This window comes from Pristiophorus japonicus, unplaced genomic scaffold (genome assembly GCF_044704955.1).
Source record: "Pristiophorus japonicus isolate sPriJap1 unplaced genomic scaffold, sPriJap1.hap1 HAP1_SCAFFOLD_512, whole genome shotgun sequence".
In the NCBI taxonomy this organism is placed as follows: domain Eukaryota; kingdom Metazoa; phylum Chordata; class Chondrichthyes; family Pristiophoridae; genus Pristiophorus; species Pristiophorus japonicus.
This window is the reverse complement of record NW_027254418.1, coordinates 313,476-340,796: the sequence shown is the minus strand read 5'-3', so window position 1 is coordinate 340,796 and position 27,321 is coordinate 313,476. Positions and strand designations below refer to the sequence as shown.

Here is a 27,321-nt window from a genome sequence, read left to right as displayed (position 1 = left end):
TGTGGGGCTGCCTATATAATGCGAGCCTGGAGCAGAATTTCCTTCATATCTGTGCCCGACTGAACAAGACGATGCCTGAGGAAAAGAAACCAGCTTGACCCATCCACCTCCACGGAGGTGTGTGGGGGACCTGACCCATCCACCTCCATGGCACGAACCTGGTATTGCAGTACTTCCAGGAACGGTGCAGTGGCTCTAGGCCTTTTGGCTAAGAGCATTGGCGCAGAGTGATCCTTGGCGTGTGGAAGGTGACCTCTGGCGTTTGTGATTTGACAAAGAATTGGAACGATTGGCTACGAATTTTTTAAAAAAAAGAAAAGAAACCAGCTTCGAAAAAGGGTGCCAAGAAAGTTATCAAGAAAACACCACCGAAGGGCGGTAAGAAGCGCCGAAAGTCGAGGAAAGAGAGTTACTCCATCTACATCTACAAAGTGATGAAGCAGGTTCACCCCGACACCGGGATCTCCTCCAAGGCCATGGGCATCATGAACTCGTTTGTGAACGATATTTTCGAGCACATCGCGGGTGAGGCTTCCCGCCTGGCCCATTACAACAAACGCCGCACCATCAGCTCTCGGGAGATCCAGACCGCCGTGCGCCTGCTGCTGCCCGGGGAGCTGGCCAAGCACGCCGTGTCGGAAGGGACAAAGGCGGTGACCAAGTACACCAGCTGCAAGTAAAACTACACGCTGTCCTGACAACAAACCCAAAACACAACGGCTCTTAAGAGCCACCCACAACATCATTGAAAGCTGCACAAACACATCTCCCTTTAGACTGAATTTACTGTAATTATTTCCCGAACAACTGTGTGAGAACCTTTGCAGTTCCAGCTGTAGATTTAGATTTGAATTCTCATAAGCAGCTTCACTGAGGGGTTCGACCTTGGTGTCGCTGGAATTTCCTGCAGAGTCAACTACAAACACGTCCCTGGTCGCTTTCCCTTTGTCCTCAGACCCGTTCATTAACAGCGCCTGCCGACGAATTTATTTTGGGGGGCGAGGAAACTCCGATTTCAGTCACATTCTCACTCAAGCCCTTTTCACGTTTTGTTTTATTCCGTTGCGCTCAGTCTGTTTATTAACCCGAGACTCCCCGCAGTGTAACAACCCAGAATGGGAGTTCTTGGAGACTAGAACAGGGGCAGTTTGAACACTCTGTCCCTCTTTTTTCACAGAAGGACTCTCCGTTCTGGTCTCACTCCCACAGCAGCTCCTGTGAAAAGAAGTTCACTTTTACAAAGATGGAGCTGGAATGTGTCCCGTTACAGAATCAGTGGGGACTGAGTCCCGCCCGTTACAGACAGTTTGAAGCTGAAGCCGAATTTAATCTTGATTGTAACAGGCTGGAATTTGCAAGGCAAACATGGAATAAGATAAAAGGAAACAAATTGTTTAGAAATATATGGCTAATGGTGAAGTTACTAACATAATCCGCAATTTTAACAATTATTGGCGGGATTTTTGAATTTTAAAAATCGTTAGATTCTGACTGTTGGGAACCAGTAATTTCCGCCCTCCTTTCATTGGTGGACTAAACAGGCTGTGATTGGTCATCGGAAAAGGCCAATGAAATCCACGACAGAGTGACCAATCCCAAGTTCGCTCCCTGCATCCCTCCAGAAGGTATAAGAAGGGCAGATGTGGGAGAAGTTTCTCATTCTTTGTCTGAACCTGCGGATTGTGGAAATGTCTGGAAGAGGAAAAACCGGCGGTAAAGCTCGGGCCAAGGCCAAGTCTCGCTCCTCCCGGGCTGGACTGCAGTTCCCTGTGGGCCGTGTTCACAGGCTCCTGCGAAAGAGGAACTACGCTGAGCGTGTGGGTGCCGGAGCCCCGGTCTACATGGCTGCTGTGCTCGAGTATCTGACCGCTGAAATCCTGGAGCTGGCCGGCAATGCGGCCCGCGACAACAAAAAGACCCGCATCATCCCTAGACACCTGCAGCTGGCCATCCGCAACGACGAGGAGCTCAACAAGCTGCTTGGAAAGGTGACCATCGCTCAGGGCGGGGTGCTGCCTAATATCCAGGCTGTGCTGCTGCCCAAGAAACCCACCACTTCGTCCAAGAGCAAGTAAAGCAGATAAGATTTAATCTAATAACCCAAAGGCTCTTTTCAGAGCCACTCACAGTATCTGAAAGGGCTGCTTACTGTATTATTGGAGACCTTCAGTTCAGGTACCGATAAATTGGTCTGTTTCAGACCTGTATGCGGGAGTTTTCAGTTCCTGGTATCTGCATTACGGTTCTCTGCTCACCCAAACTGTTCGAGTTAGCAGCTAATAATTAAACTACAGTTGTCAGAGACTCAAAACTTGTATAATTACCGCAACCGGTTCCTTAAATATTCTTTAGTCTATCAATGAAAGCTGTATGAAGAGAGTCGGCTGTTATTAAAAGGGCCTAATTTAATTCTGGTCTGGTTTGAGAGTTTGAATGCTGGCTCTGTTCCCGGGAGCTCCGGCCGTTCCCGGGCTGTGTATTTCTCTTCTTTAGCCGGCCAGTTTAGACCTGCACTGAGCAGCCAAGCGCAAGACGGCCAATGACATGGATGTGGTGTACACTCTGAAACGGCAGGGCCGCACTTTCTATGGATTCAACACGACCCTCTCCCCCAAGCACAAAGCAAAGGCTCGTCTCAGTGCCAACCACCGCCTCACAGGGAGTGGGGGAGGGGGCTGGGGTGGAGGGAGATATCGTTGATTTATATTTTGTTCTGTATAGATAGATATTTTCGCCAAGGTCTATATGTTTTAAATCCGCATATGCACGATGGATGATATATCCTTTTAGTTTCAGAATTATAGACATTTATCATCGAAGCTTCCAGCATGGAAGGAGGCCACTTCGGCCCAGCGTGTCCGTGCCGGCCAACAAAAGGTTATCCAGCCTCATCCCACTTTCCAGCTCCAGCTCCAGGTCCGTAACCCTGCAGGTTATGGCACTTCAAGTGCACATCCAAGTAGTTTTAAATGTGGTGAGGGTTTCTGCCTCGACCACCCATTCAGGCAGTGAGTTCCAGACCCCCAGCCTCTGCGTGAAGAAATTTCCCCTCTAAACCTTCTGCCAATTAATTTAAATTTATGTCCCCTGTGCTAAGGGAAATAGGCCGTTTATGGCACAACTCTTTTGGGGAAAACATAATAAATTAATCCAAGTGCCCCCTGATCTGGGGGACACTCCAAACACTTTTCACGTGCCCTTTTTTTTTTGGTTATTTTTGTGGGGTTTTTTTTGGGCAGAAAAACCATAATTTACAAGTGCCCCCTATAAAAGGGGAGGGGGACACTAAAACCCAGCAATTAAAACAAATTAAACTTTAAAACATATAAAATCATATTAAAATTTGGTGCCGGGGGTGACAATACACTCCAGTCCCTCCGGCGCCCACCTCTCGCGGAAGGCCGCGAGTGTACCGGTGGACACCGCGTGCTCCATCTCAAGGGACACCCTGGCCCGGATGTAAGCATGGAAGAGAGGCAGCCAGTCAGGCTGAACGACCGCCCGCTGCCTGGACCGGCTGATGGCACCCTTGGCCGTGCCCAGGAGCAGTCCTACAAGGAGGCCTTCGGACCTACCCGCTCCCCTCCGCACAGGGTGCCCAAAGATCAGGAGTGTGGAATTGAAGTGCAGCCAGAAATTGAGGAGCAGCCCCTTTTAATAATGGAACAGGGGCTGCAACCTCGTGCATTCACTAAAAACGTGGAACACGGACTCTTCCAGACTGCAGAAATTGCAGGCGGCCTGGGAGCCCATGAACCGACTTAAAAATTTATTGCATGGGACTGCTCCGTGTACCACCCTCCAGGCCAAGTCCCCGATAAATAATGGGAGGACTCCCGCATAGAGTGCACTCCATCGGGGACCCCCGCCTCCTCCGGACAGCAAGATGGTACGCCATGGCGTGTCCGGACAGCAGACGAGGATGGCAAGGTTGAGAGTGTGCAGGAGCAGCCCGTACAGGACCCCCTCCATGCAGAACTGAAAGGGACGGAGGGGATTTCCCCGAGGTGGCTCAAGTTGTGAGGTGCCGGCTCCCGAGGGAGGTTCCGGGGTTTGGCGCCGATGAGGAATTCCGTCCGGACTGGGGTCAGTTCGGACGGGATCTCCTCACGTGCTTGAGCCTCCTCAACACACCAAACGGAGTCAGGGCCCAGAGCTGTTTTTAGCGACTCGATGGCATCGGCCGCGCGGTGGACGTCGGCCGAATTTAGGCGCCGTACCAGCATGTCTGGTGCCATCCAGCCCGCTCCTCCGCCATTGAGCAGGTCCCTGACCCTGGTCACCTCGCCAGCCGCAGCCCTCTCGTCGGACTGCCACCTGAAACTTCGGTCGTGGAGGTACGGATTCCCGAGCAGCGGCTCCTGCAGGACAGCCGCCACTCCAGCCGGTGGAGAGCTGCGCTTGGTGGAGACTTTGTTCCAGACCCTGATGAGTTCCTGGTAAAAGACAGGCAGTCCTGGAAGCCGGTCCTGATGCCCCCCAAGCTCACAAACAGGAGATGCATGTCGTAGTTGAGGCTGTGCTGCTGGCGGAAGAAATAAGTCGCCAGCGCACACCACCTAAGAGGGGGCTCAACGTGAAGGTATCTCTGCAGAGTCTGAAGACGGAAAGTCGCTTGCTGGGTGCTGACGCACACCAACGACTGACCGCCCTCCCTAAGCGGGAGACTCAAGACCGCCGCAGAGACCCAGTGCTTCCTGTTGTTCCAGAAACAGTCCACCAGCTTCTTCTGTATCCTGGCGACAAACGCAGGGGGAGGGGTCAAAGTGACCAGCCGGTACCACAGCATGGCGGCCACCAGCTGGTTTATGACTAGCAGTCGACTCCTGTAGGACAGCATTTGGAGCAGTCCTGTCCAACGCTCTAGGCGAGCGGTGACCTTGGCCTCCAGCTCTTGCCAATTTGCCGGCCAGGCTTCCTCGTCGGGGCTAAGGTAGACTCCCAGATAGAGGAGATGGGTCGTACTCCAGGCAAAAGGCCTGAGCTCCTCCAGCAGGAAATCCACCCACCACTGACCCACCAGGAGTCCGGAACATTTCTCCCAGTTGATCCTGGCGGAGGATGCGGCCGAGTAAATCTCCTTGCACTCACGCATCCTCCACAGGTCAACGGGATCCTCTACCATGAGGAGCACATCATCGACATAAGCCAAGAGGACGGCCTCCATGCCCGGCCCTTGCAGAGCCAGTCCCATCAACCTCGTCCGCAGGAGGCGCAGGAAGGCTGCACGCAGATGGCATATAACTGGCCGGACATGGGGCATCCCTAGCGCACCCCTCTCCTAAAGCGAAGGAGTGCCGTCAAGGACCCATTAACCTTAATCAGATACTCCGTGGCGGCATACAAAAGTCGGATTCGGGTGACAAAATGCGTCCCGAAACCGAAAGCGTGCAGAGTTCCGAAAAGATAGTCATGATCCACCCTGTTGAACGCCTTCTCTTGGTCGCGAGATAGGAAGGCGACCGACAGACCAGCCTCCTGGGAGTGATTGATGATGTCCCGGACCATATGTATGTTATCGTGGATTGTCCGGCCCAGGACCGTGTAGGATTGGTTGGGGTGGATCATGTGGTCCAGCACGGCGCTAAGGCGAGCAGACATCACCCTTGTGAAGATTTTGTAGTCCGTGCTGAGAAGGGAGACTGGGCGCCAGTTCTTAAGTAGGCGGAGATCACCCTTCTTAGGCAGCAGGACGATAACTGCCCTGCACCAAGAGAGGGGCATCTCCCCGGTCGCCAGACTTTCCCCCAGGACCCGCGTGTTGTCTCCCCCCAGGACATCCCAGAACGCCCTGTGGAACTCCACAGTCAGCCTGTCCAGCCCCAGGGCTTTTCCCCTCGAGAGCTGGTCGAGGGCGCCGGTCAGCTCCGCCAGGCTGAGCGGAGCTTCCAGATTTTCGCCCTCCTCTGGGCCGACCTTCGGCAGGTCCTCCCAAAAAACACGATGCGCTTCCTCATTGGACGGCTCCGGAGAGAACAGAGCCCCGCAATATTCTCGGGCCCTGTTGCTGACGCCCTCCGGATCCGAGACGAGAGAGCCGTCGTCGGCCAGCAGCGTCAAGAGCTGCTTATGGACACCCTGTCTTTTTTCCAGTGAGTAGAAATGGTGGGAGTTGCGGTCCAGATCCCGCAGGAACCAGATCCGCGACCTCACGAATGCGCCTCGGGACCCGAGGAACTGCAGGTCCTTCAGCACGGCCTTCTTCGCTTCGTACACCGTCCGCAGGGCCGGGTCCTCGACGACGTGACTGACACGGGATTCCAGGTCGAGCACCTCTTTTTCTAGGCGCCCGACCCTTGGTCGACCCCCTCGCATACTCTTTGCAGAATACACGGACGTGAGCCTTGCCCACGTCCCACCATAACCTCAAGGAGGGGAAGCCCCCCTGCTTCCTTCTCCAGTCGGCCCAGAAAAGATGGAACGAGTCCTGGAACCGCTCATCCTCCAGCAGCTGGTTGTTAAAATGCCAGTACGCGGACCCTGTCCTCGCGCGGAGCGAAGCGAGCTCCGCCCACACCAGGTGGTGGTCCGAACACGGCACCGGCCGCATGGAGGCCAGAACATAGGAAACGTATGCCCGAGACGCGTAAAGGCGGTCGATTCTGGACGATCCTACTCCAGGCCTCACCCAAGTAAAGGTGCTGGAGTCGGGATGGAGATTTCACCAGACATCCACCAAGTCGAAGGACCCGACCAGGTCCCTCAACTTCTCGATCGCTGTCATGCACTGCGGGGCACCGGAGCGGTCCCTCGCCTCGAGGGTGCAGTTGAAATCCCCTCCGAGGACAATGCAGTTGCCGACATCGACGGAGCCAAGAAGAGCGGACACTTCTTCGAAGAAGCGCGTTTGCTGCGGGCCAGGCTGAGGGGTGTACACATTCAGGAGATGGAGCGGCACGTCCCCCAGGTGAACCATGACGTGCAGCAAGCGGCCTGGCACGTGCTCCTCGACCCCAAGATCTCCGGCTGAAAATGCGGGGCCAGCAAGTTGGCCACCCCACAAGAAGTGGCAGTGAGGTGGCTCATGCGGACCTCTCCTTGCCATTCCAGGAGCCACGTGGCTTTGTTTCCCGGAATGGTGTGGGTTTCTTGCAGAACGCACACCGCATATTTCCCCTCCCGCAGGAGCAAAATTTTGTTAAATCTATGGAGTGCCTCTCTGCCGCCATTGATGTTGAGGCTGGCTATGGTTATCTTCATGACAAAAGCACAGTGCAACCTTTACTTAATCTATTGTGGCGGGGGAATGGAGTCATGTGTTGACCTCCACTCCCTCAGCAGCCCAGCGAGGAACGTTTTGAACTGGCGCAGCTCAAGGCTTTGCGCCTTTGATAAGGGCCCACCCGCAGCCATGGTTTTAGCGGCAGCGCGGACGGACCTGATGAGGAGCGCCAGCTCGGACCATTTTTCCAGGGGCAGGTGGGCTCGGTTGCGGTGACCCTGGCTCTGGATCATAAAGTCCCGGAGCTCCTTTACAGGAATGAGGGGGGTACTCAGCAGCGGGCACGAGGAGATCCACCACCTCACTGGCGATGGACTCCAGATCTTCACCCGCGCCCTCCACCGAGTCCCCATCTCCCTCCGGCAGGTCGCCGCCAGCAGCTGGTCCATCAACCACCCAAGGTACAGCAAATGGCCCGGCCACTCCATCAGCCCCTGGCTCAGCCCCGATCCCACCCCCAGGATCGTCGGCAGAGGAGTCCCTACTGGGCTCTTTTAATTGTGATGCTGGGTCAGGAAGCGGCAGCAGTAGGCACCGGGGAACATGGAGAGACCTGGTTGAAGAACCGCTCCAGGTCCTCCAAGTCCCCCAGCTCCAAAGTTGGGGGCGAGGGTTGGTGTTCTTCCCCCTTCCCCCCCGCCAGCCCCCAGCGCAGCGTGTGTAGGTTCTTTAAAATTATAAAAATTTTCTTTATCTGCCAGATCGAGCAGATCCCGGGAGATGTTGTATATTGGCTGGGCGGGCTCAGGTTCGGCCTTTTCAGCCCCGCCCGCCTCAGTCCCTGGGACGCCCGACCCGGCGGCGACGCATTCCTCCGCCGGCCCCAGGCCCCCACAACAGGTAGATCTTCCTCGCCATCCCCGGGAGGCAGAGGCTGGGCAGCCTCGACTGTCTGACCCTCCCTGGGGACAGATTCCCCCCGCCTACGGTGCGGTTTGGGGGCGCTGGTGGGGGACGCAGGACATGCGGCAGGCATCGACTTCTCCGTGGAGGGATGTTGTTCTCCCTCTGCCTCATTGGAGCGGCGCCTCCTTTTTTGTCTGAGGGGGATGCGGAGGCAGGGAGACCTCCATGTGTGCCGAGGCCTCCCGCTCTGCTCCCCCCTTTTGTTTTTCTTGCCCGCGCCCGAGCCTCTCTGCAGAATTGGTCGCTTGCCGGTGACGACGGGTAGGCCGAGCGTGGTGATCGGGCTGTCCGGCGCACTGAGGGGACCCGTCTCGAGGTATTTCACCTTCCTCCATGCCTTCCTTCCGCCCGGACGCTCACTCTACCCCCCGCCGGAGGCCATGAAGACAAAGGCCTCCGACGATGTCCGCGCACCCACGCGGAGGCTACTAGGGGGAGGGGTGGCGGCGGCGCCAGCCTTGGCCGCCTTTGGTGTTTTGGCAACCTTGGAGGTGGGGCAGTTCTTACGAACATGCCCCACCTCCCTACAGGCATGGCACCGCACGCCGTCCGACATCCAAAAGACGCGGTAGGCAGTCCCCTCATGCACCACGTTGAAGGTGCCCTCCGTCGTCTCCTCCCGCACCAGCCGGACAAAAAGCTGGCGGCGGAAGGAGAACACGTGACGCAGGCTGGTCTCCCTGAGGCCGAGCGGTATCGGGTTAATCCCCGACCTTGCCTCACCCAGTTGATGTAGGTGGGGGAGCAGGAGCTCAGCAGGAACAAAGGGCGGGACATTCGAAAGAATGACACTCTGCGCGGTGGCCTCGAGAGGGTCCACCGGCTGGAATGTCCCGCCCACCATGAGCCCCTTTTCAGGGCCAGGGACACCGCCCGCTCCGACCCCAGGAAGAACACAGCCTTCCCGGACATCATGGAGGCCACGATTATGGCCGAGGGGCCGACTACCCCAGCCATCACCCGCACGCACTCCTTGATGCTCATAGTGGGGTGAGTGTAGCTCTTGACCCCATGTTTTTTAGTTATTAATCTAAATGGTGGCAGGGCAGCAGGAGGCGTAGGAAGCGCCGTGGCTACGGATGCCGCTTGCGCGTAAGTCTTAACTGGCCCTGCCACCGACGTGGATGGGGTCGCCATCACGGGGTCCCTTTAAGGGCTACACTTACCCCAGAGTCACAGACCTTAATTGTCTTAATAGGCCTTGTTAAATATGTGAGCAGAGGGAGCTCTTAATGAGGCACACCTCTCCCCTAGTTAACGATTGGGGAGGGGCCTTGCTCCCTCTGCTCAGTTGTCTTGATTTTTTAATTAGGAGGAAAGTGCTCTCGGAGAGAGGGGAGAGACAGACAGAGAGAGAGAGAGAGAGAGAGTGAGGGGGTGGGAAAGAGGGAAGCTGTGAGGGCAGGTCTCCCCTCACAGTGCTGGGTGGGTGTTTTGCTGGGGTGCACTCCCCAGATGGCAGAAGAACACAGTCTTATTAGGTGGTCTTCGGGTGGGTGGGTTTTCTGCCTCGACCACCCATTCAGGCAGTGAGTTCCAGACCCCCACCCTCTGCGTGAAGAAATTTCCCCTCTAAACCTGCCAATTACTTTAATTCCCTTGTGCTAAGGGAAATAGGCCGTTTACGGCACAGAAGGTACGGCATATTCCAGTGAAGGTAATACTGAAACAACTAATATAGTTACAGCAGTGACAGATAAGAAAGGTGTGGGAGGAAGGCAGCATCAGGGCGGAAGGACAGTGAGGGTTTTTTGCCCTCACAGAAGGACTCCCAAGACCTGACCAGAAGTGACCCTCAAGCAATCTCGGATACAAACCGGTCAATGTCTGTCGAACATGTTGACATCTAGATCGATAAATAACAGAATATGGCTCGGGAGGGGATGTAACTGATGACCTAATTCAAGAATTTGAGATTGTGGCGAGCAGTAAATCTGATTGGTCTCTTTAAATATCCAATCCGAGAATTACAGAACAATGGAAATTGACAACGCAGCGAATGAACCAATCACAATCGTTGCCTTCACCAATCCCTCATTAGCATAGGGCTGTGGGCGGAGTGTGGGGCTGCCTATATAATGCGAGCTCCGAGCTGAGTTTACGTCATGTCTGGGTCGGATTGAACAAGGCGATGCCTGAAGAGAAGAAATCAGTTACTGCCAAGAAAGGCGCCAAGAAAGTGATCAAGAAAACGCCACCGAAGGGCGGCAAGAGGCGCAGGAAGTCGAGAAAGGAGAGTTACTCCATCTACATCTACAAAGTGATGAAGCAGGTTCACCCCGACACCGGCATCTCCTCTAAGGCCATGGGCATCATGAACTCCTTTGTGAAGATATTTTCGAGCGCATCGCGGGTGAGGCTTCCCGCCTGGCCCATTACAACAAGCGATCCACCATCAGCTCTCGGGAGATCCAGACCGCCGTGCGCCTGCTGCTGCCCGGGGAGCTGGCCAAGCACGCCGTTTCGGAAGGGACAAAGGCGGTGACCAAGTACACCAGCTCCAAGTAAAACTCCACGCTGTCCTGACAGAACAAACCCCAAACACAACGGCTCTTTTAAGAGCCACCCACAACGTCTCTGAAAGAGCTGCACAAACACATCACCCTTTAAACTCAATTTACTGTAGTTATTTCCTGAGCAAGTGTGTTTGACAACATTTAAAGTTCCAGCTGTAGATTTAGATTTGAATTCTCAGATAAGCGGTTTTACTGTCCGGTTCAATCTTAACTTCGCTGATGAATTTCCCTCCCAGTAAACTGCACACACTGTCCGTGGTCGCCTGCCAATGAATTATGATCTTATTTTAGGAGGTGAAACTCAGACTTTAGTCCCCTCATTCTCTCTCAAGCCCTTTTAAATATATAAAAAAAATCTAGTTCGGCTCAACCCGCTTATTAATCCGAGACTCCGAGTGCAACGGCCCAGACTGGGAGTTCTTACAGAGACCAGAACAGGGAGTTTGAACCCTGTGCCCCTCTTCTCTTTTCACAGAAGAACTCCCAGTTCTGGTCTCACTCCCGCCTGTGCGGAGGATCGATCCATGATCTGTGATTCCCAAATTGTACAAAGATTGAGCTGGAATGTGTCCCGTTACAGAACGTTTGAAACTGGGCCCGAATTTCATCTTAATTGTAATATCCTGGAATTTGGAAGCAATATGGAATACGACAAAAGGAAATAAAAAGTGTTTGGAAATCTTTGGCTAATGGTGAATTTATTAACATAATCCGCATTGTAAAAATTATTGCCGGGGTTTTTGAAATTGAAGATTCGTTGGAAGTCGAACAGTAATTTTCGCCCCCTTTTCATTGGCGGGCTAAACAGATGGTAATTGGTCAGCGGAAAAGACCAATGAAATCCACTTCAGGGCGACCAATCACAGGTTCGCTCTCTGCATCCCTCCAGAAGCTATAAGGAGGGCTGATGTGGGAGGAGTTTCTCATTCTTTGTCTGAACTTGTGGAAATGTCTGGAAGAGGAAAAACCGGCGCTAAAGCTCGGGCCAAGGCCAAGTCTCGCTCCTCCCGAGCCGGACTGCAGTTCCCTGTGGGCCGTGTTCACAGGCTCCTGCGAAAGGGGAACTACGCTGAGCGTGTGGGTGCCGGAGCCCCGATCTACATGGCTGCTGTGCTCGAGTATCTGACCGCTGAAATCCTGGAGCTGGCCGGCAATGCGGCCCGCGACAACACAAAGTCCCAGACACCTGCAGCTGGCCATTCGCAACGACGAGGAGCTCAACAAGCTGCTGTGAAAGGTGACCATCGCTCAGGGTGGAGTGCTGCCGAATATCCAGGCTGTGCTGCTGCCCAAGAAAACCACCACTTCGTCCAAGACCAAATAAAGCGGACAAGATTTAATCTAATAACCCAAAGGCTCTTTTCAGAGCCACCCACAGTATCTGTGAAAGGGCTGCTTACTGTCTTAATGGAGTCAGAGCCCTTTAATTCATGTACCTAGAGATTGGTCTGTTTTAGACCTGTAAACATAGAAAATAGATGCAGGAGTAGGCCATTCGGTCCTTCGAGCCTGCACTACCATTCAATAAGATCATGGCTGATCTTTCACCTCAGTACCCCTTTCCTGCTTTCTCTCCATACCCCTTGATCCCTTTAGTTATAAGGGCCGCATCTAACTCCCTCTTGAATATATCTAACGAACTGGCATCAACAACTCTGCGGTAGGGAATTCCACAGGTTAACAACTCTTGAGTGAAGAAGTTTCTCCTCATCTCAGTCCTAAATGGCTTACCACTTATCCGTATGGGGGAGTTTTCAGTTCCCAGTCTCTGCATTACGGTTCTCTGCTCACAGATACACTCTTCCAGTTAACAGCGAATAATTGAACTACAGTTGTCACTCAACAATTGTATAAATACCGCCACCGGTTCCTTAAATATTCTTTAGTCTATCTGAAAACTAGAGAGTCGGCGGTGATGAATTAATGTAGTAATAAAAGGGCCTAGTTTAATTTTGGTCTGGTTTGAGATAGTTTGAATGCTGCTTCTGTTCTCGGGAGCTCCGGCCGTTCCCGGGCTGTGTATTTCTCTACTAAGCCAGTCAGTTTAGACCGCACTGGAGCAGCGAGCGATGTACACACACACGACCTGGGTCAATTGCAGTGCTTCCCAGATCTGCCTGTCCCCATTCTCCGGCAACACCGAATGGGGAAATCTGTGCTCTGCCCCGGGGAACTCGAGGTCAGAGCGACGCAAAGCCGATGTCAGTTTCTGAAAATATTAAAGGGTTCATTAGTTAATCGTCAATAACTGCTATGTGAACGGAGCTGGTATATGAACACACGATCTGCAATCAGTCCCTCACCCTCTGCCCGTCCCTACAATGGGTTAATAAACAACACGAAGCTCTGGTTACAGGAGATCGCAGCTCTTTCCTTTGCTGATTTGGTGGCTCTGAAAAGAGCCGTTGTTGCACTTGGTGCTGAAGCTTCGAGCCGAGGCAGGGGGAGTCTAGGCGCGCTCCCCGCGGATGCGGCGGGCGAGCTGGATGTCTTTGGGCATGATGGTGACTCGCTTGGCGTGAATGGCGCACAGGTTGGTGTCCTCAAAGAGCCCCACCAGGTAAGCCTCGCTGGCCTCCTGCAGGGCCATGACGGCCGAGCTCTGGAAGCGCAGGTCGGTCTTGAAGTCCTGAGCGATCTCCCGCACCAGGCGCTGGAAGGGAAGTTTGCGGATCAGCAGCTCGGTGGATTTCTGGTATCGGCGGATTTCCCTTAGAGCCACGGTGCCGGGTCTGTAGCGATGAGGCTTCTTCACTCCGCCCGTGGCCGGAGCGCTCTTCCGGGCCGCTTTGGTCGCCAGCTGTTTGCGAGGAGCTTTCCCTCCGGTGGATTTGCGCGCTGTCTGCTTGGTCCTGGCCATTTTCTGAACGGATCTCAACACAAAAAAAAATCTGGGACACAGGGACTGTTAATGTGGGGCCTCCTTTTAAAGTGTGTGAGGGTCCGCCCCAAGGGCTGTGATTGGCTGCAGCCCGACCGCCAATCAAGTTTGAACCAAGCACCGAGAGTGAAAATGAAGGGCGGGGATTACTGGGCCTTGATTGGCTGAACTGAAACTGACAGTTGGTCAATTTCAAAAAGCCCGCCAATTTCACAGTATCAACCAACAGAGATTAAAGAAACTCTAATTTCCCGCCAGCAATTTAAAAATCCCGCTCTTTATAACGGCGATTGTGCCCCATTATAAGTCACCAAGTCCATTTCTCTGTAACATTCCGGTTTGAATTCTGTTCCATTCCCTAATCGGTCTGTACCGGGCGGGAATAAATCCCCGGTCACTGCTTCCTGTAAACATAAAGTCCCGCATCGATCCCGCCAGTGCCGTCCCATTTAACCGATTCTCACAGAAACCTCACATGACAGGAATTATCCGTGAGGGAAGACTGTAATGTCTGGGTAAAGGGGACTGTGTATCCCACCCGGTAATTGTGACTGTCAGCCGAAATTTCTGATCTCTCACATTTACAATACTTGTAAAATATTTAATAATTCCCATATTCCTACAGCGACTACACTCCAAAAGTACTTGATTGGTCTTGAGGCGTTCGGTGGTCGTGAAAGGCGCTATATAAATCCAAATATTTCTTTCCATTAATTAAACAGCCAAAACCATTTCCCAACCAAATTGTCCACGCTCCCATCCCCAGGCCACTGCTCTCTCTGTGAGGCGGTGGGTGGCTCTGAGAAGAGCCTTTGTGTTGTGTTTGGGGGAGAAGGGTCCAGTTAATCAGCCGCCGAATCCATAGAGAGTGCGGCCCTGCCGCTTCAGAGCGTACACCACATCCATGGCAGTGACCGTCTTGCGCTTGGCGTGCTCAGTGTAGGTGACCGCATCCCTGATCACATTCTCCAGGAAAACCTTCAGCACCCCACGGGTCTCCTCGTAGATCAGGCCTGAGATCCGCTTGACACCGCCACGGCGAGCCAGGCGGCGGATAGCTGGTTTGGTGATGCCCTGGATGTTATCACGGAGCACTTTACGGTGCCGCTTTGCTCCGCCTTTACCCAGTCCTTTACCACCTTTACCTCGACCAGACATAATGATTCTTCACTCAGACAGCCGCTGAATGAGAAGCGAGCTCCTCCCGGCTCCATTTTATAGAGCCGGAGCCGACCTGACTGAGAAAGCGCAGAGTGAGAGAGGCGGGAAGGGGAGGAGACAGAGTCAAGATTGACAGACAGAGCAGAGAGCGGCCTCTGGTCTTCCAGCTCCGCCTCCAGCTTTCTGCAGCCGCCAATTTCAAACCGTTTTCCCACAATAGAACCGAAACACAGCGCTCCGCACAAACCCTTACAGACTCGGAATTCATCTTCAAGGCTTCCATGAACCAGAAGCTTTTAAATAAAGTCCCGTTACAATCAACAATCGCGAATATTCCCGCCTATATACAGCCCCTTCCCTGTCAATCTCAGACCTTATTTCATCTCCCCACACTTCCTCTCAGAGACGGGTTCAGCAGTTTACAAACACCTTATTCCAGCTGATTTGGAGAATGTGGTGTTTGGGGTTTGAGTTGTGAGGAGGGGTATCTCCGCCAGTATCACCGTCTCAGACTCTCCCACTGAATCTGTGAAATGACAATGACCAGGAACTGAGACTGGAGCCGAACACATCCCCAGTTACAGTGAGGCCCGGGCCGGACATCCCATTCTGTGGGTTTTATTGCAGACACTGGGGGGAGGGGTGGGTGCAGCCAATATCAGCGAGTCACCAGGTATCCTGGCTTCATGTTCAATGATTTCTGTCTGAAATCTGAGCCCGGCCCCGGGACAGGGATCATTTGATTCGGGGATCAGCTCTTTTCTGAGAGGCGTGTGTGGCTCTGAGAAGAGCCTTTGGGTTCAGATGTTTACAAATTGCACTTTTTATTTACTTTTTGGGCGCTGCTTTCTTGGGTTTTGCTGATTTGGCCTTGGCCCTCGGTTTTTCCACCTTTTTGGCCGCCTTTACCTTTGCGCCTGAGGTCTTCTTCGTCACCAACTTCTTCCCAGCCGCCGCTTTCGGTGTCTTTTTTACTGTTAGCGCCTTCTTGGCTGCTGGTTTCTTGGCCGGAGATTTCTTGGCTGCTGGTTTCTTGGCCGGAGATTTCTTGGCTGCTGGTTTCTTGGCTGGAGATTTCTTGGCTGCCGGTTTCTTCACCTCGCTTCCCACTTTCCCCTGGTTTTCCTTCTTAGCGACTTTGAAGGAGCCCGAGGCGCCCGTGCCCTTGGTCTGCACCAGGAAGCCATTTGTCACATTCCTCTTGATACTGAACCTGATCTGGGACCCGCGCTTCTCCACATCCACGCCTTTGGCCGCCAGAGCCTTCTTTATCGCGGTCAGGGACATCCCCTTGCGATCGCTGCCATCGGCCACAACCTTGAGGATCTGTTCGCCCAACGTGGGACCGGCTGGCTTGGAGCGGGGAGCCGCCTTCTTCTTCTTACTGGGAGCCTTGGTTTGAGCGGCGGCGGCAGGAGGGGCCGTTTCGGCGGCTGCAGTGTCAGTCATGTCCGCGACTCTGTGGAAAATCTCTCTGACAGTCAGAGATCGGTCAGAAATGAAACGGGAGGCGGCGGCACAGAGCAACTTAAAGGCAGCGAGCGGACGGGGCGGAGACATCCTGCTGTCAGCTCCCCGCCCCTCCAGCCTCTCTGTGTTTCTCTCTCCTCATTAACTGTCCGATTCCAATTCAACCCGGGCCCTCCAGAGTCCCAGACTGGTCTCTTTCTGTCCCGAAGACCGGGATGTTTGTTGTCGAAAAAGTTTCATCCGAATTGAAGGCAGCAATTTGGATTTAAACCCGTTTCATTGCTGCACTGATCGCGCTCTCTCACCCGATCGCGGACATTTTCTCTGTTTTTCGACTGAAATTTGAAATCACATCAAACTTGACGTTTAATTCCCACTTTAGACCTGAGCAGGGCAGCAGGGCGATCCTGTGACAGGGAAATCTTTGAATTTTACACAAGAGGGACTCTGGAATCCGGCGATGAGACGGACACACAAACACAGTGACATTAATCTCACCGGGCCGTCCCTTTAACACACTCTCGCTCACACAATGTTCACAATCTGCACATTCACAACACAAACTGTCCCAGATTTACAGCTCCCAGCACAGGGTTTCCTCTCCGCTCGGCCTGTGCTGCCGATTCTCGGGATTAGTTGTAGTTTCCCAGCTCACTAAGTGTTAAACACTCTGAGACTGGCGCTCCTCACAGTGCCTGTTCCAGATTCAGGGGCAGGAGCCAATCACAGCAGAGGCTGGCTTAACCCATATCTGCTGTTAAGTTGTTGTATTGTTCGCACGCAGAAATATGTTTGCTTAACGTGAAAATATAAATTATGTGTTCACCGTCGCACCAGCCTCTTTGTGTGTCTCTCTCTCCTCCTAAACGGAGGGACATTTAACTGTAACTGGTGTCCTATCCATCTCATACTCAACACCCAGAGATGGCTATCAGAGAGAGCGACAGAGACACAGTACCAGTCTTAAACTCCCTAACTGTGTCTGCTTATTACGCTCTATGATACTATCACACATTCATGTACAGCATCAGCGGAAAAGAGAGAGAGACAGGCACAGTATCAGTCTTACATTGTATATCAGTGTCTCCATATTACGCTCAGTCACAGTGCCACACCGTCATGTATTGCACCAGAGAGAGAAACAGAAACATTCTCACTGTTGTACTTCCAACAGTGTTTCCACATCGCGCTAAATAACAGAATCCCGCCTTAACAGACAGTTCAAGAGAAAGGGGGATAGCGGCAGAGAGAGAGTGGGCTGAGAGAGAGAGAGACAGGGGAGGCAGGGCGGTGAGACACAGAAACATGCACAGTATCAGTTCCAGACTGATCTGTGAGGTCCGGTTTTATCCTGAAAGATCCCATTGGAGAGACATAAGATGCAGTCCCCTCTCTCACTGATATTGTACCACAGACAAACACATTATTAATCCCACACTGCGGGACAGTGTCAGAGAGTGAGAGAAACAAGGTCCCATATTTAACCCTCGCTTGCCTGTTGCGCTCCCTGTAATCTTGCAGCTCAGGGTCGTTCGGTATTACTCTCAGTGACTGAGTGTTTCACTCTGATTAAACTAAACTGGGACAGTTTCTGTCAGATATTAACTCCTGCACAGTCCCAGCAAACACTCCTACCCCCCCCGTCCCTCCGATGTTTCTGCAGGATTGCTTTGTGAAGACGGGCTCACGAAGTGAAATACACCCTGCACGGAATGATCCCAAATTGAGCATCTCAAAGGGGCAAGGCCCCCAGCTTTAAACATTCTCTGTCCTTGTCCCGCAGGCCCAGTTCCTTTGCTCAGATTCTGATAAAAGTAAATCGGGAAAAGTTCACTTTGATTTCTAAAGGCCGAATTATTGCAGAGAGCTGCGAATGCGGGGATAAGCCCCGCCCCCGTGTCGATTTCCAGTGAGCAGAAGAGCGCATGCGCCCTCCCCTCTCCCAGCCCTGCCTGTGAGTGCCATTCACTCAGTGATTGGAAGAAGGTGGTTTAAACAACCAGGAATTGAGACACCGCGGCCCCGGGGTAAGGCAGCGAGCAGCAGCCTTCTTACAGCAGCACATCGCTTTGGGCAGATGGGCTCAGAGATCGGCACTGAGTCCGGGGGAAGTTCAGGCGGAGTCGGGGTCTGTGTGTAACAGGCGGAGTGGAGGAAGAACTGGTCTCAGTGCGTGGAGTGAGTGGGGGAAGGGAGAGGCCATTCTCGGGCTGTGTGTGGACAGCGTGTGTCCCGGGTAAGGGAGACAGAATGAGAAGGATCTGCTGTTTATAATCATTGCTGCTTTCTCCCTGCAAACCAGTAGTGAACGTTCCTGCTTTAGTTCCAGTCTCATCGTGTTTGTTGTCATTGGACAGCGAGCAGTGGAAGCAGAGCCGGACACTGAGGATTTATACAAAGAGCATCTATTGCAGGCACCGGGTGAGAAATGTGAAGGACATGTTTTAAACAGCGAATCTTTGTTTTTGTTTGAACGGTTAGTGCCCTGGGAGAGGGGAGCAGCAATCTGAGCTGTGGTAAAAGTCCGTGCTCCATCGGGTAGTCCCATTCCTGAAGCAGGGCAGGGGTTGGGTTGTGTCTGGATGTCAGTAAACTGCTGTAAATCTGCCCAACACACTTGGTGTGCAGAAGCTGAGTGCTGCAGTACTGCAGTGGAGTCAGACACTGACACTGTTTGTATCGCTGGCTTCCCTTTGCGAATGTTCATAATAAATATTAATTGAACGATTACATTCATCACTTTAGTCTTTTCTACCTCTACTGTTCTTGAATGATCAGAGATACCTTCTCCTACAGACAAGGAATTGAAGGAACCGGAACAAATGTGAAGTTTCCTCCACCTGAGACATAAGGAACAGTGTAACCAGCTCCTTCTCACACACAGTAGGTACGGTACCTATCACAGTGTGTGGATACACAGACAGGTTATCCAAATTAAACATGTTTGTGGTGCTGAATGGCTTCCTCCTATTCCTGTGTAACAGGCCTGAGGGGGCTGATGTCCACCTCCTGTTCCAATTTAACAGACTGGAGATACTGAGTGGCCTTCTCCTGTTCCTAATGTAATAAACACGAGGGGCTTAATGGCCTCCTCCTGTTCATATGTAACAAACTCTAGGGGCAGAATGACTTCCCCCTGTACCTATGTATCAGGCTAGAATGCGTTGAATGGTCTCCTTTAATTCTGATGTAACAGGTTCCAGGGGCTGAATAGCCACTTCTATTCCTGTGTAACAGACTCTAGGGGCTGAATGGCCTCCTCCAGTTCCGATATAACAAGCTCGCAGGTCTGAATGTCCTCCTCCCGTTCCCATGAAACAGTCCCGCGGGGATGAATGCCCTTGTCCTATTCCTAATGTAACAGACCTGAGGGGCAGAATTGTGTCATCCTATTGCTTTCTAACTCCAATTGCTGAATGGCCCTCTCCAGTTCTTAATGTAATAGGCTCGAGGAGCTGAATGACCCTCTCCAGTTCCAAATGTAATTGGCTCGAAGAGCTGAATGGCCTTCTCAAGTTCCAACTGTAATAGGCTCAAGGAGCTGAATGGCCCTCTCCAGTTCCAAATGTAATAGGCTCGAGGAGCTGAATGGCCTCCTCCTGTTCCGATATAACAGTCTCGAAGGGTTGAATGGCTTTCTCCTGCTCCCATGTCACAGGGCCAAAGGGCTGAATGGCCTGCTTGTGATCCTAATTTAACATGCTTGAGGGGCTGAATGTCCTCCTCCAGTTCCTATATAACATGCAGGAGGGGCTGAAAGGCCTCCTCCAATTCCACTGTAACAGACTCGAGGGACTGAATGGCCTCTTCCTGTTCCTTATGTAACAGGCTCAAAGGGATGATTTGCCTCCAAGTTCCATGTGCTGAAAGGCCTCCTCAAGTTCCCAGATCCAGGGACTGTTCTTCCCCGTTGTTTTGGAAATAGCATCGGCATTAAACAGGAGCTCAATGCTTCTTGCCCGCCAGCTCTCTGATCGGGCTCCTCGCACTGATTATGTTTTCTCATCTCACTCAAACATCCCCAAATGTTGCTTTCTTTTCCATCACCTCTAGAGTTATTAGCCAAGTTTGCATCGAGCAAATCGTGATCCCAGCAGGAACAGCACTTTGCCGACGGTTATCCACGAGGCTGCTTCTGACATTTTCTTCTGCGTTAATGTTAACCACCGTAAGTAACTGAAAAGCTTCATTTCTATAGCAACAACAAACACTTGCATTTATGACAGATACAGAATAAATCTCACATTCACTCACTGTACCCCTGACTGACAGATGCAGAATGAATCTCTCACTCACTCACTGTACCACAGACTGACAGATACAGAGTGAATCCCACACTCGCTCACTGTACCACAGACTGACAGATACAGAGTTAATCCCACACTCACTCACTGTACCACAGACTGACAGATACAGAGTGAATCCCACACTCACTCACTGTACCACAGACTGACAGATACAGAGTGAATCCCACACTTACACACTGTACCACTGACAGTTATGGTTTATATAATGTACTAATAGCTAGTCTCTACTCCAAATATTTCTGAATCGCATTTGTCCAATATAATGAAAAACTTTTGTCTGTTGAGTTCATCTCTGATCTGTAAATTTCACAGATATAGGATAAAACACATTCTCACATACCAGAAACTGACAGATACAGAATAAAACCAACACACAGATACAAAAACTGACAGGTGCAGAATAAATTCCACACACACATACCAGAAACTGGCAGGTACAGAGGAAACACACACTCACACACCCCAGAATGAGAGATACAGAATGAATCCCACATTCACATTGCACAAACTGACATATAAAGGTAAAAATCCACACGCAGATACCAGAAACTGACACCCCACACTTCTACCACAAACTGACAGGTACCGAAAAAAACACAATGACATCTCAGAAACTGACAGGTACATATTCATTCCTACACTCACACAGCAGTAACAGAATAAAACCCACATTCACATAGCAGAAACTGACAGGTACAGAATGCAATCCACACTTAGATACCAGAAACTGACAGGTACAGATTAAAACCACAGTCACACATCAGAAAATGACAGGTCTCGATTAAACCCCATACTCCCATACCGGAATCTGACAGGTACAGAATAAAATCCATACTCCAATCTGAAAAACTGATGGATACTGGTCAATATCCACACTCACATACCAGAAGCTGACGATACAGGTTAAAGTACACACACTCATATCAGAAACTGACAGGTACATGATAAAACACACACAGACATAACCGAAACTGACCGATACAGATAAAGACCACACTCACCAGAAACTGATAGATATAGAATAAAACGCACACTCACACATATCAGAAACTGATAGGTACACAATAAAACCCACACTCACATATAAGAAATTGACAGGTAGACAATAAAACCCAAACTCACATCTCAAAATTTGACAGGTACACAATAAATCCCAACTCACATAGCAGAGACTGACAGGTACAGAATAAATCTCACATTCACTTCACAACAACTGACAGGTACAGAATAAAACACACACTCAGATACCAGAAACAAAGAGGTACAGTATAAATCCCACATTCACATCGCAGAAACGGACGGGTACAGTATGAAACCCACACCCATGTATCTGAGCAATAATATGCAAGTAAAACCCATACATGCCTGTCAGAAACTGACAGGGAAACACACGCCAGAGACTGACGGAATGAGTAAATAGTTTAGGCACTCGTACTCCAGTGTCAGGCTCACACAATCATTTTTTCAGTAATTCAGATGATAACTAACATGCTCGCAATGTGGCCCATTTAATTAGTGATAAAAGCAACTTGTGAAATAATCCCATTTTTTCCAATTTAATTTGTGACAAAAAGATGGTCTGAGCATGCGCTAAATACACGCTGCTCCTCCCCTCCCCACACAGTGTTTAAACCGACGGGAAGGGCCCATGTGAGCTCCCCTCCCCCAATTCTGTCAGCGGCTGTCGTTTCCTCTGTGCTCGGCTGATGATCATTGAACACATCAGGGAGCGGAGAAATCCCGGGCCCGAGTAAGGGAGCAAACAGCAGCCTCCTTACAGCAGCTCATCGCATTGGGACTGTGTCCGCAGATGGGCTTTGAGTCGGGGTAAGTTCAGCGGCAGTCGGGGGCTTTCTGTAAGAGGCAGAGTGGAGCAGGAACTAGTTCTGGAACATGGAGTGAGTGGGGGAAGGGGGAGCCCATTCTCGGGCTATGTGTGTTCAGTGTAAGTTTAACAGAGAAAGTAAATCACCTCGCTCTTTCACATCATTGCTGCTTTCTTTCCCCAAATCAGTAGTGAATGTTCCTGATTCAGTTCCAATCTCAGTGTCTGTTGTTCTTGGACATTGAACAGTGTAAACACAGCCTGGATGTGAGGAGTTTCACAAAGTGCATCTACTACAGACACCAAAAGAGGAATGTGATAGGAGACATTTCAAAAATGGGTTATTTTGTTTCGGTGCGTTGAATTCTCCAGAACCATGTTGCTGGTGATCGAGAGATACATTGTCGCCCCCTCAGATACATCAGCATTTGGTAACTATGACATTCTGTTAATGACACAGGCCCTCAGCTCGGTTTCAATAGACTGAGAACAATTGTTGTACAGCCCAGGTACCTGTGGTTATATTCCAGGAAGCGATTCAGAAATGTACAGGTAGTCCCATGGGAGTAGGAGATATAAACCTGGACTGTGCCAATCGGGTGGTCCCATTCATAGACCAGTACTGGGTTTGGGTTGTGTCTGGATGCTGATAACTTTCTATAGAACCGTCCTATACACCTGGTGTGGTGAATCTGAGTGCTGCTGTACTGCAGTGAGATTGGACAATGACACTGTTTGTATCACAGATTCCTCTCTCCAGGTACTTTACTTTATTATACACAAACACATGAATTATAAATGTATTCTCTCCATTGCCTGTCCATATCATAACTAATAGTGTTCTCCTATTATTATTCTCAGAGCAAAATACTTCACCAAGCCAGAATAAATTTGATCTTTCCTCAACCCAGAACACAAGGAACAGTGCAGGCAGCTCCTTCTCACACACAGTAAGTACATTATCACTCTCAGAGCGCAGAGACACAGAACTGACCGCAATCATATTGCCACAGATGTCAGTCCCACAATGATCCAAATTCCCAGAGTTATGCTATGAATCCCACAGTCACTTGGAGCAGTACAATAATATGTTGTTCCAAAGTCCAATCATATTGCATTGAAAGGCAGATCCCTTACTCAGACACATGAACAGATAGACACTGACACGGTGTCAATCCACACTGGTGTCTGTACACTGACTCTCAAACCCAACAGCTATCATACAAGAGCAGAGAAACAGAGGTAATGGCCTGAACCAAACCTCCTCCTGAGACAGTCATCGATAATCGCAAACTATCATCCGCCTACAGCAGGTGGAGAAGGAACCAAATCCAACGGACACACAGAGCAAGAATAGCTCAGTACAAGAGACTGTCAATTACATAATCAATCCCACATTCTCGCACATCACCAGTCTAATAGATACATAATCAATCCCACACTCACACACATCACCAGTCTAACAGATACATAATCAATCCCACACTCTCACACATCACCAGTCTAACAGATACATAATCAATCCCACACTCTCACATCAGCAGTCTAACAGATACATAATCAATACCACACTCACACACATCACCAGTCTAACAGATACATAATCAATCCCACACTCTCAAACAGTAACAGAAACTGACAGCTACAGAATTAATCCCACACTCTCAAACAGTACCAGAGACTGGGATTAACATAATGATTCATACGCTCAGACACATTGAATGACAGATTGAGAAAGAATCACAATCACCTCCAATACCTGAGATTGTCTGACTGATTGAGAGTGAAACCCACACTCTCCTACCAGGCCCTTACAGCTACAGACAAATACTCACACTCACATACCAGGGACAGATAGTTAGAGTGAACTCCAGTCACACACCAGAAACTGAGAGGTACAGAAAAAAAACACTTCTGCATTCCAGAGACCGATAGATACAGAGTAATACCCACACTCGCATTCCAGAGACCGATAGATACAGAGTAATACCCACACTCGCATTCCAGAGACTGATAGATACAGAGTAATGCCCACACTCACATTCCAGAGACCGATAGATACAGAGTAATACCCACACTCATATTCCAGAGACTGATAGATACAGAGTAATACCCACACTCACATTCCAGAGACTGATAGATACAGAGTAATACCCACAATCACATTCCGGAGACTGATAGATACAGAGTAATACCCACACTCTCATTCCAGAGACTGCTAATTACAGAGTAATACCCACACTCACATTCCAGAGACCAATAGATACAGAGTAATACCCACACTCACATTCCAGAGACTGATAGATACAGAGTAATACCTACACTCACATTCCAGAGACTGATAGATACAGAGTAATACCCACACTCACATTCCAGAGACCGATAGATCGAGTAATACGGACACTCACATTCCAGAGACTGACAAATACAAATTAAAAACCACACTCCCATAACAGAAACCTACAGGTACTGATTAAAACCCTTACTCAAATATCATAAACGGATAGCTACAGAATGAAACACACACTCACTTCCCAGAGAGTGAAAGATACAGACAAAAATACACATTCATGTTACCGAGATTAACACTTGCAGATAATACCCAAATCCATATACCAGAAACTGACAGATACAGAGAAAAATTCACACTCAAATCCCAGAGACTGACAGATAGAGTAAAACCCACTCTCACATACCATAGACTGACAAATACAGAGTAAAACACACACTCACATACCATAGACTGATGGATAAGAGTAAAACCACACTCACATACTATAGACTGATGGACACAGAGTAAAACCCACACTCACGTACCATAGACTGACAAATACAGAATAAAACCCACACTCACATACCAGAAACTGACAGGTACAGATTAAAGCCCACATTCACATCAGAAAAACTGAAAGGTACAGAATGAAGCCCCATTCAAATACCAGAAACAGACAGGTACAGACAGAAGCACACATTACCTGAAACTGACCGAGAGTAAAACCCACACTCACCTACCAGAGATTGAAATTTACCGATACAATCCACACATATACCAGAGACTGACAAGTATAGTGTGAAATCCAAACTCACACTCCGAAAACTGTTATATACAGAGTAAAATTCACACTCACATACCATAGTCTGAGAGATAAAGTAATACCCACACACAAATATCAGAAACAGACACAGGTAAAACCCACACTCACATATCAGAAAATGACAAGGACTGTGTAAATCCAACACTCACATACCAGAGAATGAACGATACAGAATGAAACCCACACTCACTTACCAGTAATTGACAGGTACAGAGTGAAAACCTCCCTTCCATACCATAAACTTACAGGTATAAAGGAAAAGCCACATTCGCTAACCAGAGACTGACAGATACAGAATAAATACTACACTCACTGGTGGGCGTAGTCTATAGGCCCCCTAATAGTAACTAAACTGTTGGATGGAGTATAAATCAAGAAATAATGGAGGCTTGTAAAAAAAGGAACCGGAATAATCATGGGCAATTTTAATCTTCATATTGATTGAACAAATCAAATTGGCCAAGATAGCCTTGACGAAGAATTCAGAGAGTGTATCTGGGATAGTTTCCTTGACAGTACTTTGTGGAAACAACCAGGGAGCAAGCTATCTTAGATCTGGTACTATGTAATGAGAACATAAGAACATAAGAAATAGGAGCAGGAGTAGGCTACTTGGCCCCTCGAGCCTGCTCTGCCATTTAGTAAGCACATGTCTGATCTGATCATGGACTTAGCTCCACTTCCCTGCCCGCACCTCATAACCCTTTATTCCCTTATCGCTCAAAAAATCGGTCTATCTCCGTCTTAAATATATTTAATGGCCCAGCCACCACAGCTCTCTGGGGCAGAGAATTCCACAGATTTACAACCACCTGAGAGAATAAATTCCTCCTCATCTCAGTTTTAAATGGGTGACCCCAATTCTGAGACTATGTCCCCTAGTTCTAGTTTCCCCTATGAGTGCAAATATCCTCATTGCATCCACCTTGTCGAGCCCCCTCATAATTTATATGTTTCAATAAAACCACCTCACATTCTTCTGAACTCCAATGAGTATTGGCCCAACCTACTCAACCTCTCATCATAAGTCAACCCCGTCATCTCCGGAATCAACCGAGTGAATCTTATCTTATCCAGTGCAAGTATATCCTTTCTTAAATAATGAGACCAAAACTGCATGCAGTACTCCAGGTGTGGCCTCACCAATACCCTGTAAAGTTGTAGCAGGACTTCTCTGTTTTTATACTCTATCCCCTTGCAATAAAGGCCAACATTCCATTTGCCTTCCTGATGACTTGCTGTACCTGCATACTAACTTTTTGTGTTTCATGCACAAGGACCCCCAGGTCCTTCTGTACTGCAGCACTTTGCAATTTTTCTCCATTTAAATAATAATTAGCTTTTTTATTTTTTCTGCCAAAGCAGACAACCTCACACTTTCCCACATTATACTTGGGATGGACTCCACTTGGAATGTGCTGGGGTTAGAGTCCTGGTGAACCGAATAACTAGGGCTGCAGAGAGAGCTTTATTAATCAGTGGTGGGTAGGGTTCAGGTGAGCAGAAACCTAAAAGCTCAAAGAACAAGGTGAAGGCAATAGAGCAGGGTAGCATTGGGGGAAACAAAAATGTAACAGGAAGGGACAGAATCTATAAACATAAGTGTGTATCAGAAGCTGGGGCCATAGCAGGAGAAAAACCATGCTAACTCTGCTTGACTGAATTATGCTTTTCCAAATGTCCTGCGACAAATGTTAGGCTAACTGGTCTTGTAACATTGTTGTGAAGTGCCTTGGGACATTGTACTACGTTAAAGGTGCTATATAAATAAAAGTTATTATTATAGGAAAGCTGCAGGTTTATGCGTCGCCACCGAGATTCATCGAGATGTAGAGCGCATGCGTGGCCATCTTTGCAAAAGAGCAAAGTATGGGCGGGCTACAGGGTCCCAGTGAACCCAGCCAGAGTCAGCACCTTCAGGGGAGGAGATGGAGAGGA

The 27,321-nt window shown here is 50.0% G+C and overlaps 1 long non-coding RNA gene across 2 annotated transcripts in view; it reads left to right on the top strand.

Moving 5' to 3' along the window:
* Positions 1–27,321, top strand: part of LOC139253804 (uncharacterized) — a 68,271-nt gene that overhangs the window by 28,834 nt on the left and 12,116 nt on the right. Inside the window, exons 3-5 of one of the 2 annotated variants that reach the window (XR_011591986.1) lie at positions 18,953–19,043; positions 20,210–20,324; positions 23,150–23,238. This is a non-coding gene — a long non-coding RNA (uncharacterized lncRNA). The remainder of the gene's footprint in view (positions 1–18,952; positions 19,044–20,209; positions 20,325–23,149; positions 23,239–27,321) is intronic. The other variant, XR_011591987.1, reaches the window with a different exon arrangement.